This window comes from Scyliorhinus canicula, chromosome 13 (genome assembly GCF_902713615.1).
Source record: "Scyliorhinus canicula chromosome 13, sScyCan1.1, whole genome shotgun sequence".
In the NCBI taxonomy this organism is placed as follows: domain Eukaryota; kingdom Metazoa; phylum Chordata; class Chondrichthyes; order Carcharhiniformes; family Scyliorhinidae; genus Scyliorhinus; species Scyliorhinus canicula.
Window position 1 is genome coordinate 53,321,436 of NC_052158.1, and position 19,451 is coordinate 53,340,886.

Below are 19,451 nucleotides of genomic sequence, written 5' to 3' on the forward strand. Positions count from 1 at the left end.
GGCTGTCACAATTCTCCGCTCCCGCGGAGAATCGAGCCCATAGAGTCATGGACGTTTATAGCATGAAAACAGGCCCTTCGGCCCAATTTGCCAATGCCGCCCAGTATTTACCACTAAGCCAGTCCCATTTGCACGCATTTGGCCCATATCCCTCTTTACCCATCTTTCCCATATAACTGTTTATAGTCATGCTAAAATCTTCCATGATGTTACCCACTCACATGGCATCTCTAAATCCCCTTACATAATTTTTGTATCTTTCCCACAGTCACATCCTCCCCCCTCATTTTGAGTCTTGCAGAATCTTTAAATTACCCGTTCATTTCCACAACCCGCTGAAAAAAAAGCAACAGCCCTGATCTCAGTCCTTACTTTGAAATTGTGCCCCCAGGTTCTGAACTCCCCAATAGTACCTGCATCTATCTTGTCTCCCCTTTAAGTATTTTGTACATTTCAACCAGATCATCCCCCACTGCTTTAAACATTTCAGAGCATAATCCTACCATTCCAGAAACAGGTCTGCTGTATCTTCTTTGTTTTCCCTCTGTGGCAATAACTTTTTTCCTAATTTAATGGAGCAAAATTGTGCCCAATACCCCGTGTCTCATCAACACAATTTTCTTTAAAAATTGAAGGAAGATGTCACTACTACTGTACTCAAATCCTTTTTAGATAATGCACTTGTAGATTTCTGATGTGATTGTTGCAGTTGAAAGTTAGCTTCATTATACACAGCCAAAGGTGTTGCAATTTTATTTACTGAAGTATTGTGTGGTGGATTCTTATTGAAAGACTTCTGAAAGTCTAAAAACACGACATTCACTGATACTCCCTTCCATATTCTAATTATAACATCTTCAAAACACACTCCAGCAGATTCGCAAAACACAAAGTCTGTTTCACAAATCCATGTAGATCTTGCCACATCCTACCATTAAACTCGAAGTGTTAAATGTCTCATTATTTGCAATATTTTCCTGCTACTGATGATAGGTAACAGGTCGGTTCCTCCCCTTTTTGCACACCCTCCTTTCTAAAATTGTTGAGTTCCATCTTGCACAGGACAGGTAACTAGAGACATTGTAAATTCAATATAATTTTGCAAGATGGTCTGAAATGCATCTGTTGAGAGCCATTTTTTGGGCTCATTAAGCTCTCGCTCTAGCGTAATGAAGCTGGTAAATAGTGGAAGAGGCCAAACAGTTTATGATTAAACCTGCCCGCTTCCTGGGGCAAAATCAGGATCTCACTGCAGCATGGCGAGAAACCAATTATCATCACTTAAACCCAATTTCCAATGGCTTCCCATCATTCAATGGCCTCCCCAGCAAGTGTTCACGTTGACGCCGATTAGTACTTTTTTTGAAAATTGGCTGAAGAGCTTCTGTGGGAAGCCGAGGAGGTGAGTAGCCATCTTTACTCACAGGTAAAGAGCCCGGGGGTGCTGGGCTTGCCATCCAGTGCTCGGCAGGGGGGGGCCACCATGAGAGGATGGTGGGGGTTCGGAGGCGCTGTGGGGAGAGCAACCAGGGGCAACCACTTGTGGCACAACTGTGCCAACCCCTAGATAATATGTACACATTCCCAGGCAACCCTGTCCCAGCCCGTCTGCCCCAAGGACCACCCATAACCCCTACCGACATCTGAGGCCTCTGGCTGTGCGGCAGAAGGCAATTGCCAATAAGGAATTAGCAATCGTGATTAATTGAGCACTTCATGTGCCAAGTGGATTCCTATGGGTGGGTGGGCCATGTAGAATGGGGGACTCATTGTCTAGCATCCTAATAAAACCTGATACCTGGACACTGTGCTTGAACACTTCAGGAGTCAACACCGCACATGCAACATTCGAAAACCCAGGTGATGGGACACAGCTTCCCAGACATGTCCATGGCTGAAGGGTTGGTGAGCACCATGGGGAGAAGTGGACATGCCTAGGGCGATGCGGAAAGAGTCTGGAGGTCAGTCCGCATTGCGGAAGAAAGTGACTGAAGCAACATAATGGTTGTGCAAAAATATGTTTAATGTGTGTATAAATCCACTCCAGGTGGTGCCACCTCCCCAACACCAACATCCACTCCCCACCCCCTATCTACCCCTCCTCCCTCCCCCAGTGCCCAAAGTGATCCTCAATGTGCTTGGCCCTCCGAGCTCTACCATACATCTTGGTGTTCCCCAGGATGCAAATCTAAGGTGGAGGCAGCCAGCTGCCTACCTCCTCCCATGGCCTTCGATTCCCCTGGCGGTGGTCCTCTGGGGGCTCTGGGGCCAGAGGGCCATGGCTCACTTGTCAGTAATATATGCACAACTGTGCCGCCCTGTCCTGTGTGCTGGCAGCCTCATCAGAGGGGTGGAAATTGGGGGAGCTGGTGGCCACCGTCACGACACCATGGGAAAGGACTGGGTTGGCAGTCAGCATCCCCTCCTCCTGTTTGGTGGCCAAAGGTCAATGTGGTTCACCTTGGGATGGAGGAGAAGCTGGTTCGTATCCTAGCTGCCCCTGAATCATCTGCTCTCCAGTCCTGGCTGTTTCCCATTGTCTGCAGCATTGTTTACTCACAGGTAAACCTCCAGTGACACTCCTCAGTGACTGGGCCAGGCTCTACAACGCCTCAGCTATGCCCAGCTACAACTGGGACAAGCTCCACAGTGCCTTGGACATTCCCATCTGAGAGCAGGACATATCCCGCCGAACCACATCAAGGTCGGCCTGGTAATGGGTGACATCACCCAGCAAGGTCGACATTCTGCAAGACTTCAGCTATGGCCCTCACCGACTGTGTGACATCTTGGACACCTTCACACATGGTGCCAACATTGTGCACCAGGCTCTCTACTGTGGTCGCCACTCTAGCAGTGTTGGCCTGGGATCCCATCATTGGCACTGCTATTTCCGGTGTCTCTAGCCCCTGGCACTCCTTCAAGTGTCTATGGCTCTGCTGGAGTGATGCTGACATCACCCTCTGAATGTCCCAGCTGCTCCCTATCATCTCCATCAGCTCAGTACCTCTGTACCACAGGCTCAGCATCAGGGTAGGACCCAGCTGCGTCATGTGATCCAGAGGCCCTCTGATCAGTGTCTCACCTGGAATTTCCTGCCTCCACCTGATGTGCCTTATCAGCAGTGTGATGCTCACCAGATTGTGCACCCGAAGCCTGTCCACTAACATGTTCCACCAAGGTGCGTGTATTTATGCTGGTGGAACGTGGGCATGACAGATGTGCCATGACTAAAGCAGGTGCATCCTCAGAGCTATCTCCCCAGGTGTTCTCCTTGGAGTAAGGAGAGGGTGCCGCTCAAGGTGGGCTGGGACCGTCGGTTGGAGGACCTACGGAAGAATGGACATATGCTCATGGGAGGATTGGGACAGTCACTAAGGCAATAACAACTCACGTTTGACGGTACTCCAGGTGGAACCTGATAGTTCTTCACCTCTGCGGCAGACAACCAGCCTCCGCATGGTTGACTGATCTGTCCTTAGCTACCCCAGCCTCCACAAAGCACGGTCCTCAAAGGAGATGAGGATTCTTAAGTCGAGTACCCCTCTGCTGGTCGGAGCCGTCTCCTGAAGGCCTAGGGAGAACTTTTCCTGAAAAGACACAGAGAGGGCATCATTAACTACACGCGTGGTTCACAGTGGTGGAAGAGGGGATGTGAAGGAGGGGTGGGGATGTTTGAAGGGGAAGGGCTGGAGGAACAGCTGGGGGTCACATGGGGATTTGGGGGGTGGATGGTGTTTTTGGGGGTGGCGTTGGTGGGGGGGCGTTGGTGGGGGGGGGGGGGGGCATTGGTGTTGACTCACCCGTGCTGCCCAGTTTAGGTCGTTAACCTTTTTTGGGCACTGAAGACCAGTCCTCCTGGTCACACTGCCCGAGCTGACAGCTGCCACCACCTCATCCCAGGCATCACTGGCTGACTCCTCCAGGCCCTTGGAGAACAGCACATCCCTCCTGGCATCCACCGCATTGTGAGCCTCCCCAAGTCAGCATCCCCGAATCGTGGTGCCGGTCCCCGCGGCACCATTGTTGCGAGTTGGCTGGGGCTGGCTGAGCAAGTGCAGCTTAAGTACTGCTCGACCTTGTTAGCAGGGGGCTGGCAAGCGCGGTCCCTGTGAATTAGCTGGAGAGCCTTAATTTGCGGATAGAGGCCTGAGAGGCCTCATTAAGTGGGCCAATTAATGTTGAATTGCATTGCCAGCCTCGCCGGCCCAAGTGCCGGAAAGCTCGTGGCCATTCCCGCTCGCTAGCACACTTCCAATTTTTTCCAGAGAATTGTGTACCCTTATTTCTAAAGTGTTATGGGCCAGGGCTTAGAAACTCCAAAGTATTCACCTGACCTATAACTGTTATGTTGAATTCGGCTAGGATGAGCACAGAAGCCCGCCGTGTCAGGTGTGATTCATCCGACTCCCGAGACACTTTAATCAAAACAAGGTTTATTCTAAGATTGTAGTTAACATATATATATATATATATAAACACAGCAATAATTTTTATCAATTACAAACATAAAGACACTACACAGCTGCAGTCATTTATGTACATAACAGTTAATGCATTTCCCCTTAGCTGTTCCAATTCAATAACAAAATCCAATAAACCAAAGACCCATTTTTACAGGTGTGGCCCGGCTTTGTATTCTCACTTGAATGGGACTGGTCCTTTTCCTGAACTTCTGATCCAGTCTCAACCAGCAGATTCAAACACCTTCAGAAATGAACTATACTTTTAAAGTTACCAATGAAAACATTGAAAGATCAGGAAAAACATTTCTTTCTCTTTTTTAACCCTCAGCAGTCAAGCTACTACTGAAACCCACTCTCACATCACAGCCATAACCTAATGCGCTAGAAGGCACATGGGGCAGCACGGTAGCATAGTGGTAGCACAATCGCTTCACAGCTCCAGGGTCCCGGGTTCGATTCCGGCTTGGGTCACTGTCTGTGTGGAGTCTGCACATCCTCCCCGTGTGTGCGTGGGTTTCCTCCGGGTGCTCCGGTTTCCTCCCACAGTCCAAAGATGTGCAGGTTAGGTGGATTGAACATGATAAATTGCCCTTAGTGTCCAAAAATGCCCATAGTGTTGGGTGGGGTTACTGGGTTATGGGGATAGGGTGGAGGTGTTAACCTTGGGTAGGGTGCTCTTTCCAGGAGTCGGTGCAGACTCGATGGGCCGAATGGCCTCCTTCTGCACTGTAAATTCTATGTAAAAAAAAACTATGTAGCACGATAACACTGTGGTTAGCACAATTGCTTCACAGCTCCAGGGTCCCAGGTTTGATTCCCAGCTTGGGTCACTGTCTGTGCGGAGTCTGCACATTCTCCCCGTGTGTGCGTGTGCTCCAGTTTCCTCCCACAGTCCAAAAATGTGCAGGTTAGGTGGATTGGCTGTGCTAAATTGCCCTTTGTGTCCAAAATTGCCCTTAGTGTTGAGTGGGGTGGGGTTACTGGGTTATGGGGATAGGGTGGAGGTGTGGGCTTGCCAAGAGCTGGTGCAGACCCGATGGGCCGAATGGCCTCCTTCTGCACTGTAAATTCTATGATATGATGAGACTAAAACTTTCTTAAAGGGAACTCACATGACAATAGGTATGTTCGTAGAAGACAGAATGTGGTGACTACGGGCTTTTCACAGTAACTTCATTGAAGCCTACTTATGACATATATAGATAGAATAGAACAGTACAGCACAGAACAGGCCCTTCGGCCCTCGATGTTGTGCCGAGCAATGATCACCCTACTCAAACCCACGTATCCACCCTATACCTGTAACCCAACAACCCCCCCCCCCCCCCCCAACCCCACCCCCCCCCCCCCCCCAACCCTACTTTTTAGGACACTACGGGCAATTTAGCATGGCCAATCCACCTAACCCGCACATCTTTGGACTGTGGGAGGAAACCGGAGCACCCGGAGGAAACCCACGCACACACGGGGAGGACGCGCAGACTCCGCACAGACAGTGACCCAGCCGGGAATCGAACCTGGGACCCTGGAGCTGTGACGCATTTATGCTAACCACTATGCTACCGTGCTGCCCAATAAGCAATTATTATATTATTATTGGATAATGTATCTTCAACTGTAGAGGACATTCATTTTGCCAAATTATTTGCTACTAATATCAATTTCTTGCAGTTCCTCATTAGTGCTTATTCCCTTGACACTCAATTATTTCCGGGTACATTTTGTATTTCTCTTCTTGAAGACAGGCAAAACATGTATGTTTAGTTTCTATGATATTTTCATATTCTGTATTATAAATACTTTACTCTCTGTCTGTATTGGGCCCACGCTTGTGGTTGCTAGTTTCCTTTTTTATCTACCCAGACAAGCGATCGTAGTACCTATTTGTGTTTCTCATCAGTTTAGTATAAAATATCCATTTTCCATTTGTCATTCTTTTTATTTTTCTTTGATGCATTGTAGGCATCTACAATTGATGACTTATCTGCCTGAACGTTTTTCAAGAAGGCCAACACCTTCGTTTTGATCTCAATGTGACCCAGCCTATCGCCATATCCTTCCTCAGACTCATTATCCACCAAGTCCTTCTCTTTGGTGAATACTGATGTATCAGTCAGTATTCAGGGGCAGCACGCTAGCACAGTGGTTGGCACTGTTGATTCACAGTTCCAGGGTCCCAGATTCGATTCCTGGCTTGGGTGGTGTAGCTTCTGTGTGGTGTCTGCACATTCTCCTCGTGTCTGTGTGGGTTTCCTCCACATGCTTTGGTTTCCTCCCACAGTCCAAAGGTGTGCAAGTTAGGTGGATTGGCCATACTAAATTGCCCTTTGTGTCCAAAAAGGTTGGGTGGGGTTACTAGGTTACGGGGATAGGATGACGGCGTGGGCTTAAATAGGGTGCTCTTTCCAAGGGCCGGTGCAGACTCAATGAGCCGAATGGCCTCCTTCTGCACTGTAAATTCTATGAGTTCTTATTTACCTGGCTCATTTACTATGGCTCCATTTGTAGAATATCACCCCTGCCCTTGAGTGGGCAACCCTTTTCCTGGCCGCCCTCTTCCTCTTCATATACGTATAAACATCCTTTGAATTTCCCTTCATCCTGTTTGCCAATGTCTTTTAATGACTCAATTGAGCCCTCCTGACTCCGTGCTCGTTCCTTCTTACTTTTCTGATATTCTTCTCAAGCTTCACATGTTCCCACCCTTCTAACCCTTACAAATGTTTCTTTTTTCTTTTGGACTGTGTTCACAATATCCCTCGTTATCCAAGATTCCTGAAACTTGACCATACTTATTCTTCTTCCTCACAGGAACATACCAGTCCTGAATTTCTATCAATTGACATTTGAAAGCCTTCCAAATGCCAGATGTTGATTTACCCCCAAATATCTGCCCCAATCAAGATTCTTCAGTTCTTCAGCTGGCATTTAATATTGTTATAATTAGCTTTCCCCAAATTTAGTACCTTATTGCTACGATTGTTTCGACCTTCTGCTATTTAGCTCCACACATATTCTGTAACTTGTTCTCCAAATAGGGCAGCACGGCAGCATTGTGGATAGCACAATCGCTTCACAGCTCCAGGGTCCCAGGTTCAATTCCGGCTTGGGTCACTGTCTGTGCGGAGTCTGCACATCCTCCCCGTGTGTGCGTGGGTTTCCTCCGGGTGCTCCGGTTTCCTCCCACAGTCCAAAGATGTGCAGGTTGGGTGGATTGGCCATGCTAAATTGCCCTTAGTGTCCAAAATTCTATGATTAAGAGGACAAAAGTTCGGCACAACATCATGGGCCGAAGGGCCTGTTCTGTGCTGTATTTCTCTATAAAATCTAAAGTCCTCAACAGAGAAGTCCTGCACCAATGGTCCGTTGCACCCCTCGCTCTTAAGCTCACCAAGGGAATGTAACTACTTCCGCAAACTAATCCTACAACCAATTGCTTTGCTCAGAAAAATGTCCAAGCATAAACTGTATTTAGCATTGAATTCAATGTCTAGCTGCTGTGCTTGTGCTTGCTTACTTCGTGTGCTCAGCAAGAACACATGCTCACTGAAATTATACAGAGGTGACTTACGAGTGCTGGTTGGAGAATCTCGTTCGAAACTGCTCCTTAAGTAAATAACTGCAGCTGATGCAGGGAGCTGGATGTTTGTTCCTGACTAAGACTAAATATAATTTATGATGAACAGTGAAATGGAACTAAATTCTAAATGCGAAGAGGATTAGATTTTGGAAAGAGAATAATAGTTAAAATAGCGCTTTAAAATGAGTTACTAATAAATTGCCAAGATCACACATACTCTGTCAGCCAATTTCTGTTTCCTCAGCAATACTGGTGTCCAAACTTACTCTCAGTCAAAGTTTCCTTTGAAACTGTGACCGCCAGTTGACTTTCTCAGTGTAATTTATTTATATTGTCAATTCGGGTTTGTCCCAAAATACCAGCATTGAAACTATCGATTCCATGAAGTAATGGCCACTGCATGTGTGCTTGCAAACACCTTCATTGTGAAAGTTCCCAGCCCTGTGTGAGTGGGAGTAGAGCTGTCACTCAGTGTATGTAGAAATTTTCACTGAATTTGTTCATGACACTGTGTCCATTCCTGTAAATCCTGAAACATTGTAAGAATTCCTGGACCCTGATACTGTGTGCCTGTAGAAGTTTTCAGTGCATCTATCTTTCGACAGTCATTGTCCGAACATGTACAGAGCGTGACTTTGAATGAGTGTCTGAAGTGCGGGTACTGTTTCTGTCTGTGGGCTCTTTCACCATGCAGATCTGCTGAATCTAACCCTGTGGATGTTTGTAGGTCAAATCATTTTGTGTTAACGTGTGCAGCATTTCATTGTGCATGTTGCGGGAGCGGCGTTTTCAGAACCCCTAAATGTATCATGAAGTTCAACCAACCTCTCCCTTTAATCTTCCCATTAGCCCAGTACGCTGCATTCCTGTTACTCCTTCCAAAGTGAACCACCTCACACTTTTCCGCATGAAACTCCATCTGCAACCTCTCAGCCTTTCACAATGAAGGTGTTTGCAAGCACACATGCAGTGACCATTACTTCATGGAATCGATAGTTTCAATGCTGGTATTTTGGGACAAACCCGAATTGACAATATAAATAAATTACACTGAGAAAGTCAACTGGCGGTCACAGTTTCAAAGGAAACTTTGACAGAGTAAGTTTGGACACCAGTATTGCTGAGGAAACAGAAATTGGCTGACAGATGTGTGATCTTGGCAATTTATTAGGGGTGCTTTTGAAGCACACAGCTTGTTCCCCAGGTGTGGTAGTACAATTATCGACACGTGGGTTTTCAAATACAAAACAATGTTTATTCCATGAAGTCAACTTAATCTTCTTAAATAAACATTGGATCTCTTAACACCCCTTGCTTCAAAGATAACTCCAAAAATAATACAACACTAAATAGTCCCACAAAATGTTCCTTCAAACCTCCAAAAGACTTCACACCTTAAAACAGAAACACAACAGGTTAAAGACATTCCAATATGAGTTCCAATCACCCAAATGATTCAGAGATAGTCTTTTCTGGCAGAGATCACCGCAGATCCAGCTTTGTTGCAAACACAGACACACCCAAGCTCTTTTCCTCAAAGCTGAAACCTAAACACTGCAAAATGGCTGAGCTAAAAACCCAGCTCCACCCACACTCTGACATCACTTCAGTAATATGAGCTGCTCCATTTCTTAAAGGGACATTGCTCAAACATGCATTTCTTAAAGGTACTCTCACATGACAGTGCGTTTGTCTGTCGAGATTGTCACCATCTCAATTACATTATGCGCTGACATCTTTTTTTATAACTATAGATATTGTGAGTAACTGGACTATCTTTCCCTTTCTGACTGACTGTAGACCCTGTGCATATCTATCAACCATGTCACCTCATTACTCTGTGAGCTTGGAAATCCTGAATGCCTGCATACCCAATGATTATGTTAGGCACTAGGACTTGTCAATGTCCAAATGTCTGTCCGAAATGCAACAAACTGCGAGTTCATGTGCTTTCAGATACACGGAAAGGTGCTGTAAATCTCAACAGGTCTGGCGGCACCTTTGGCGAGAGAATCACATTTAAAGATTTGAGTCCGCTATGATTTCTGTTCAGAACCCGAATGTTTCAGCTTTGAATATGTTTCTGGGTGTAAGATGGCGGGAAATAAAGATGGTTTAACTTAGATATGGATGATGTGACATGCAGGTTTTTTGCCTGAAACTATTTGACAGCAGGGCAAAATGTCACTCTCCATGTTCTACAGATCAGAACGCAACCGAAAACGAATGATTTACCCATGTTGAAATGACCATAACACAACAGGATAATAGGCAATCTCGATGTTAGAAAGGCCACAAATAGGTGTTCCTTAGATACATGTTTTTAGTTTTGGAGAGCCTCCTACAAGTTAAAGAGCATCTGTTTGCCCGTGAAACCAAAACAATGTAGGAAACCGACGGGCATTGACAAACCATGGCATATTTCCACTTTCAGATATTAATAGTTTATTTGCATTATTATCGTTCGCATACTGTCCTAGATTCAGCACCAACTTTTCTGGTCATCCGTAAACATGAACTAAATTAAGACATTTTGTTTTGAGATCGCAAAGTCTGAGATTCACATTCTTCTATCACTGACTTTGTGAAGGGTAGCTCATGCCTCACAAACCTTATTGAGTTTTTTGAGAAGGTGACCAAACAGGTGGATGAGGGTAAAGCGGTTGTTGTGGTGTATATGGATTTCAGTAAGGCATTTGAATACGGAAGTATGGGATTGAAGGTGATTTAGCGGTTTGGATCAGTAATTGGCTAGCTGAAAGAAGACAGAGGGTGATGCAAATGTTCATCCTGGAGTTCAGTTACTAGTGGTGTACCGCAAGGATCTGTTTAGGGGCCACTGCTGTTTGTCATTTTTATAAATGACTTGGAAGAGGGTGCAGAAGGATGGGTCAGTAAATTTGCAGATGACACGAAGGTCAGTGGAGTTGTGGATAGTGCTGAAGGATGTTATAGGTTACAGAGGGACATAGATAAGCTGCAAGAGCTGGGCTGAGAGATTGCAGATGGAGTTTCATGCGGAAAAGTGTGAGGTGGTTCACTTTGGAAGGAGTAACAGGAATGCAGCGTACTGGGCTAATGGGAAGATTCTTGGTAGTGTAGATGAGCAGAGAGATCTCGGCATCCAGGTACATAAATCCCTGAAAGTTGCCACCCAGGTTAATAGGGCTGTTAAGAAGACATATGGTGTGCTAGCCTTTATCAGTAGGGGGATTGAGTTTCGGAGCCACGAGGTCATGCTGCAGCTGTACAAAACTCTGGTGCGGCCGCAACTGGAGTACTGCGTGCAGTTCTGGTCACCACATTATAGGAAGGATGTGGAAGCTTTGGAAAGGGTTCAGAGGTGATTTACTAGGATGTTGCCTGGTATGGAGGGAATGTCTTACGAGGAAAGGCTCAGGGACTTGAGGTTGTTTTCGTTGGAGAGGAGAAGGCTGAGAGGTGACTTAATAGAGACATATAAGATAGTCAGAGGGTTAGATAGGGTGGACAGTGAGAGTCATTTTCCTCGGATGGTGATGACCGAGGGGACATAGCTTTAAATTGAGGAGTGGTAGATATAGGACAGATGTCAGAGGCAGTTTCTTTACTCAGAGAGTAGTAGGGGTGTGGAACGCCCTGCCTGAAACAGTAGTAGACTCGCCAAATTTAAGGGCATTTAAGTGGTCACTGGATAGACATATGGATGAAAATGGAATAGTGTAGGTCAGATAGGCTTCAGATGGTTTCACGCGTCGGCGCAGCATCGAGGGCCGAAGGACCCGTACTGCGCTGTAATGTTCAATGTTCTATGTTCTATGACTTCAAATGTTTCTTGACATTTTTCTGGGAAAGCCTCGAAATAAAATCATTCTTCTCTGTTCCTTACAGTTAACTTGCGGACGATCGCAAACTTCTCCCAGAGAAAGTGTGGTCTGACAAAACACATCACTTGTTATCTGGTAGCCACGGAAATGGCGGGTCAAATGGTGGTAATCGTCTGTGTGGTTTTACATAGGTTTATGACTCTTGTGTATATTTCAATCTTTGTTTCAAATACAACAGGCAAGTCTTTCTAGTTTACTGAATCCTTAATTTTGGATTGTTTTATTGCATCCACTAGTCTCATACAGTCGAAACATTGCACCGCAAATCAGCAGCAGTCGTTGTCACCAGCGTGTTACTGGGAAACATCCTCAGAAGCATCGGCGTTACTATACAAATGAGTCTTGAGTTATAATTTACAACATCTTCTGGTATTGCATTCCCACCGCATATTATATCACTTCTAATTTGTATAAGTTGATTCGCAACATTATTCCTTTATCACCAAACCTTTCAATTATGTTGTCCAGTGCTCTGACAGTTAGCCATATTACACTGACGGTAATTTTCGCAGGTGATTCTAGAGATACATTGAGTATCAAAGTTAGACAGAAAAACAGAATGGGAAAAAAATCAGTTTCTTTACTGCTTGCTAGCTTGGACAATCTCAACAGATTTCCGATAACATACATTGTTTGTTCTGGAAGTTGATACACTTATCTAAATTTGAATTACGTACATAAATATTACAGTGACCGGATATACTTTACCCAGTAAACTGGATTGTTTCAGCTTCCAAATTATTGCACAAATAGTTGTGCCTATGGACTGATGCAACAAAAATCAGAAAGTAGCTGAAGAATAGTGTGGAATATCTGTTCAGACTCAATGGAAATTGTGTGAGCAACAAGCAGAGATATGGAACAATGAGAATTTTGAGCCAGGATAAGGACAATTAGAAGATGAGATATTTGTAAGAAGAATTGTATAATGATCAAAATATAGCCCGTACATTATACTACTGGGAAAACAATGCATTACCTGAAATATCCTGACGTGAATCTATTAAAAAATGTCTAAAATTATGAATTTTAATTATGAATTAAAAAGACTGAATGCAGAAATATTCTTTCCTCTAGCTGGAGGGGTGGTGGGGTGGTGGGGGGGGGGGGGGGGGGGTTGTTGAACAAGGGGTCATACTGTAATGTTACTGGCAAGCCATTTAGGACTGAAATGAAGAGAAACGAGGAGACCAAGGCACTGAATATAAGGGAATGAACATATTCCGAGACTGGAAAGGTGTTGAGGGAATTCGGCAGGGATGGGGGTATTATGTTGAAATAGAGGGTTAGTCATAGTTATATTTAATACTAGCGCAGGCTCGATGTGCCGACTCCTGGACCTATGTTCCATCATTCTATGTAAATATAATTGTTGGATGTTTGGGTTGTCATAAATCATACACCAAAAATCATACATCATAAAGCAAGGAAATTTCCTGTAAGCAAATAGCAATACATGAAAAAAACATTGCATATTGTGTATCCTTCCAAAAATCTCAAGGTAGAGTATTTTGATAAGTACATCAATTTAAATTTAGGTTAGCACATATCAAGTCTTTTATTTTCAAGCATAGGCTCATGCTCTTAAAAAAGTAAAAATTACAAAGCATAGAACATAGAACATAGAACAGTACAGCACAGAACAGGCCCTTCGGCCCTCAATGTTGTGCCGAGCAATGATCACCCCACTCAAACCCACGTATCCACCCCATACCCGTAACCCAACAACCCCCCCCCCCCCTTAACCTTACTTTTTTTAGGACACTACGGGCAATTTAGCATGGCCAATCCACCTAACGCGCACATCTTTGGACTGTGGGAGGAAACCGGAGCACCCGGAGGAAACCCACGCACACACGGGGAGGACGTGCAGACTCCGCACAGACAGTGACCCAGCCGGGAATCGAACCTGGGACCCTGGAGCTGTGAAGCATTTATGCTAACCACCATGCTACCATGCTGCCCCACCATGCAAACGGGATACTTAAAATATTTGCTGAAAATAAATTGAATATTAGAGATATTCCATAAGTATATAAAGGAGAAGAGGATAGCCAGGGAAACAGTAAGATTTCATTAGAGAACAAGGGCGTAATCTGAGCATCAAGCAGGATTGCACTGGTACAATGTTAAATGAGTACTTCACATCTGTCTTCGCTTTGGAGGAGTAGGGTATGGGTGCAGAATTAAGACAGAGAAACTATGAGGTTCTTGAGCAGATTGATATGGGGTGAAGAGGTACTGTAGGATTTAGTGGGCTTAATGGAGACAATTCCCCTGATCCAGAAGTGCTGTAGCCCAGGCTGCTGTAGGAGGCCAGGGAGCAATTTACAGGGGAAATGTTTAAAATCTCTCTGGCCACAGGGAATGTACCAGAGGACTGAAGGGCTGCTAATGTGGTTCCAATTTTCAATAAGGGGGTAGAAAAAATGCAAGGCATAACAGACCAGTGAGTCTCACATCGGTGTAGGGAAAATATTGGAAAAAAATCTGAAGGCCAGAATCAATCTCCACCTGGAAATGCAAAGTTTCATTGGCAATGGTCAGCATGCCTTTGTCAGGGGGAGGGCATGGCTAACATACTTTTTTTCAGAAGGCAAACAGATCTGTCAGTGAGTGCATTTGATGTAGTTTATATGGACATCACCCAATACTTTGGCAAGGTCCCACATGGGAGGTTGATAACAAAGTTAAATAGGGATAGGAGAAAGAAGGTGGAATGGTGCTTGTGTGACTGGAGGCCTGTGTCCAGAAGGTTACTACAGGGGTGAGTACTGGGTCCCTTATTGTCTGTGATACATATAAACAATATAGGAGAACATAAGGGGGTGGGAGATGATAAGTAAGCTTACAAATGACACAAAGATTGGCCGGGTGTTTGACAGTGAAGTCTAGCTCACAGGAAGATATAGATAGATATGTCAGATGGGTAGATCAGTAGCATATGGAATTTAGCCTGTAAAGTGTGAGGTGATGTACTTTACAAGGAGTAACACTACATGTGAGTTCTCAATGAATGTCAGGACACCAGGGAGCTCAGATCCCTGAAGGCAACAGGACAGCTTAATAGGCTTGTTGAGAGGGCATACAGAACACTTTCCGTTATCAGCCATGGCATTGATTATGAGAGAAGAATGGTTATGCTGAAGATGTGCAGGATTTTCGTTAGGCGACAGCTAGAGTACTTTGTTCTCTTTTCATCTCCAAACGAGAGAGGCACCCTCCTGAGAGAGGAGTTTTAGGAGGGGGTTTCCTGGGACGGTATTTTTTAGCCACGAAAAAGGACTGAATAATGTTGGGCCATTTTCTTTGGAGCAGTGAAGGCTGAGGAGCGACTTGATTGGGGTGTAGTTTATTAAGTGGGACATGGCCATGGTGGATAGAAAGCAGCTGAACCCCTTACTCGAAAGGTCAATAAAAATGGGTCATAATTTTAAGTTGAAAGGTAGGGATTTTGGAAGGGATTTGAGGAAAAACATTTTCCAGAAAAGGGTGTTGGGCATCTGGAATGCACTGCCTGAGAGGAAAGTTGAGGCAGAAAACCTCACAACATTTTAAAAGTGGCACTTGAAATGCCATAACATTCAAGGCTGTGGGCAAAGTGCTAAGATGTAGATTTAGTGCAGATTGGAGTTTTTTTTCCATTTTGCTGGTGCAGGCTTGATGGGCCAAAACACCACTTCTGTATATGATTCTTTGCAACATTTGACCATCGTTGATACCTTTAGTTAATCCGTCCATATTTCATAGAATAGCTACTGCACAGGAGGCCACCCGGCCCATCAATTCTGCACCTAGCCCCTGAAAGTACAACGTAGTCCCAACTCCCACCTTACCCACCTAACCGTGTAACCCCACCTATCCTTTTGGATATCAAGAGTCAACCCACCTAACCTGCACATCTTTGATCTGTTGGAGGATACGGGAGTGCCCAGAGGAACCCCATGCAGAAAGTACCCAAGGCTGGAATTGAACCCGGATGCCTCATGCTGTCCAACAGCAGTGCTAACCATTGTAGCACAGTGCGGTCTGCCAATGCCTGAAATAGACAGATATTTGATTTCACAAGTCCAAGCAATGATGGTGCATTGTAATGCATTGTAAGCGGACCTCTATTCTCCCTCCCTTGTGGTTTCTTATGATCCTTCTGGAATGCAAAATTATCCCTTCAATGACGTGATCTTTGAAATGTGTTCCTTTACTTATATCATGTTAACTCCTTTTAAAAACTTCTCTTGTCCCATTTTCATAATGTTTCACCAAAAATCTCTTTATTCATAAAGTTACAATCAATATAGTTGGGGCGCTTGATAGTTACAGTTGGGGTGCTTGATAGTTACAGTTGGGGTGCTTGATAGTTACAGTTGGGGCGCTTGATAGTTATAGTTGGGGCGCTTGATAGTTACAAGGAAGCGAGGAAGCATCTAAAGAGAGAGCTAAGACGAGCAAGGAGGGGACATGAGAAGTCTTTGGCAGGTAGGATCAAGGAAAACCCAAAAGCTTTCTATAGGTATGTCAGGAATAAAAGAATTACTAGGGTAAGAGTAGGGCCAGTCAAGGACAGTGGTGGGAAGTTGTGTGTGGAGGCTGAGGACATAAGCGAGATACTAAATGAATACTTTTCGTCAGTATTCACTCAGGAAAAAGATAATATTGTGGAGGAGAATGCTGAGACCCAGGCTATTAGAATAGATGGCATTGAGGTGCGTAGGGAAGAAATGTTGGCAATTCTGGACAAGGTGAAAATAGATAAGTCCCCGGGGCCTGATGGGATTTATCCTAGGATTCTCTGGGAAGCCAGGGAAGAGATTGCTGAGCCTTTGGTTTTGATTTTTAGGTCATCATTGGCTACAGGAATAGTGCCAGAGGACTGGAGGATAGCAAATGTGGTCCCTTTGTTCAAGAAGGGGAGTAGAGATAACCCCGGTAACTATGGGCCGGTGAGCCTAACGTCTGTGGTGGGTAAAGTCTTGGAGAGGATTATAAAAGATACGATTTATAATCATCTAGATAGGAATAATATGATTAGGGATAGTCAGCATGGTTTTGTGAAGGGTAGGTCATGCCTCACAAACCTTATTGAGTTCTTTGAGAAGGTGACTGAACAGGTAGACGAGGGTAGAGCAGTTGATGTGGTGTATATGGATTTCAGTAAAGCATTTGATAAGGTTCCCCACGGTCGGCTATTGCAGAAAATACGGAGGCTGGGGATTGAGGGTGATTTAGAGATGTGGATCAGTAATTGGCTAGTTGAAAGAAGACAGAGAGTGGTAGTTGATGGGAAATGTTCAGAATGGAGTTCAGTTACGAGTGGCGTACCACAAGGATCTGTTCTGGGGCCGTTGCTGTTTGTCATTTTTATAAATGACCTAGAGGAGGGCGCAGAAGGATGGGTGAGTAAATTTGCAGACGACACTAAAGTCGGTGGAGTTGTAGACAGGGCGGAAGGATGTTGCAGGTTACAGAGGGACATATAGATAAGCTGCAGAGCTGGGCTGAGAGGTGGAAAATGGAGTTTAATGTGGAGAAGTGTGAGGTGATTCACTTTGGAAAGAATAACAGGAATGCGGAATATTTGGCTAATGGTAAAATTCTTGGTAGTGTGGATGAGCAGAGGGATCTCGGTGTCCATGTACATAGATCCCTGAAAGTTGTCACCCAGGTTGATAGGGTTGTGAAGAAGGCCTTGGTGTGTTGGCCTTTATTGGTAGAGGGATTGAGTTCCGGAGCCATGAGGTCATGTTGCAGTTGTACAAAACTCTAGTACGGCCACATTTGGAGTATTGCATACAGTTCTGGTCGTCTCATTATAGGAAGGACGTGGAAGCTTTGGAACGGGTGCAGAGGAGATTTACCAGGATGTTGCCTGGTATGGAGGGAAAATCTTATGAGGAAAGGCTGATGGACTTGAGGTTGTTTTTGTTAGAGAGAAGAAGGTTAAGAGGTGACTTAATAGAGTCATACAAAATGATCAGAGGGTTAGATAGGGTGGACAGCGAGAGTCTTCTCCCGCGGATGGAGGTGGCTAGCACGAGGGGACATAGCCTTAAATTGAGGGGTAATAGATATAGGACAGAGGTCAGAGGTGGGTTTTTTATGCAAAGAGTGGTGAGGCCGTTGAATGCCCTGCCTGCAACAGTAGTGAACGCGCCAACATTGAGGGCATTTAAAAGTTTATTGGATAAGCATATGGATGATAAGGGCATAGTGTAGGTTAGATGGCCTTTAGTTTTTTTCCATGTCGGTGCAACATCGAGGGCCGAAGGGCCTGTACTGCGCTGTATCGTTCTATATCTCGAAAAATCCTTTCATCACAATATCAGGCAATTTCTCCCAATATTAATGCCCACTCATAGTATAACTTAATGCAGTGATGACACCAGTCAGATTTTGAACCAAGCCCTAATGTTGAAATGGTCCAATTAAAGTCAAACATCTGACGCTCTGTGATGGTCATTGCCGTCCCTCACAAGCCCTCCTCAAACCTCTTTGAGTTGACCACTCAAATTCCTTCCACAACCCATTGCTCTTCAGAAAAAAATCAATGGGAGCAGAGACAGATCCTTTGGTCCCACCATCAGACTCTTCAGTCATTAAAATCCTGACTGTCCTTTTAAAAAATATATTTTTAGAGTACCCAATTATTTTTTTCCAATTATGGGGCAATTTAGCGTGGCCAATCCACCTACCCTGCACATCTTTGGGTTATGGGGGTGAAACCCACACAAACATGGGGAGAATGTGCAAACGCCACACGGACAGTGACCCACAGCTGGGATCGAACCTGGGACCTTGGCGTCGTGAGGCAGCAATGCTAACCACTGCACCACCATGCTGCCCTTTTTTTTCTTTTTTAAAAATAAATTTAGAGTACCCAATTCATTTTTTCCAATTAAAGGGCAATGTAGCGTGGCCAATCCACCTAGCCTGCACACCTTTGGGTTGTGGGGGCGAAACCCACGCAAGCACAGGGAGAATGTGCAAACTCCACACGGACAGTGACCCAGAACCGGGATCGAACCTGGGACCTCGGCTCCATGTGGCAGCAGGGCTAACCCACTGCGCCACCGTGCTGCCCGACTGCCTGGTTTTTTAATTCAACTAAACTTCCCCACTTCTCTCTATAGCCTTTGACTTCTTTGCAGATGAAAAATATTTCTAACATTCTCCTGACTATGTTAAATTCTACCGATACCAATTTATCTGTAGAATGAACATAATTTCAAACACAACAACCCATTGAGAGAATAACAATAATAATCTTTATTATTGACACAAGTAGGCTTTCATTGCAATGAAGTTACTGTGAAAATCCCTCGTCACTACATTCCGGCGCCTGTTCTGGTGCACAGTGGGAGAGTTCAGAATGTCCAAATTACCTAACAAGCACGTCTTTCGGGACTTGTGGGAGGAGATTGGAGCACTCCAAGGAAACCCATGCAGACACAGGGAATACGTGCAGACTCCGTACAGACAGTAACCCAAACAGGAAATTGAACCTGGGACCCTGGTGCTGTGATGCAACAGTGAAAACCACCT

At 45.0% G+C, this 19,451-nt stretch overlaps 1 protein-coding gene across 4 annotated transcripts in view; it reads left to right on the forward strand.

The window, feature by feature from the left end:
* The window catches only part of LOC119976506 (protein phosphatase 1 regulatory subunit 1C-like), a 128,794-nt gene extending 116,674 nt beyond the window's left edge, over window positions 1-12,120 (forward strand). For 2 of the 4 annotated variants that reach the window (XR_005462933.1, XM_038817051.1), the window contains exon 6: window positions 11,917-12,120. The gene's annotated coding sequence lies outside the window, so the exon portion shown is untranslated. The remainder of the gene's footprint in view (window positions 1-11,916) is intronic. The other 2 variants (XR_005462932.1, XM_038817050.1) reach the window with 1 other exon arrangement.
* Window positions 12,121-19,451: the final 7,331 nt, after the last annotated feature.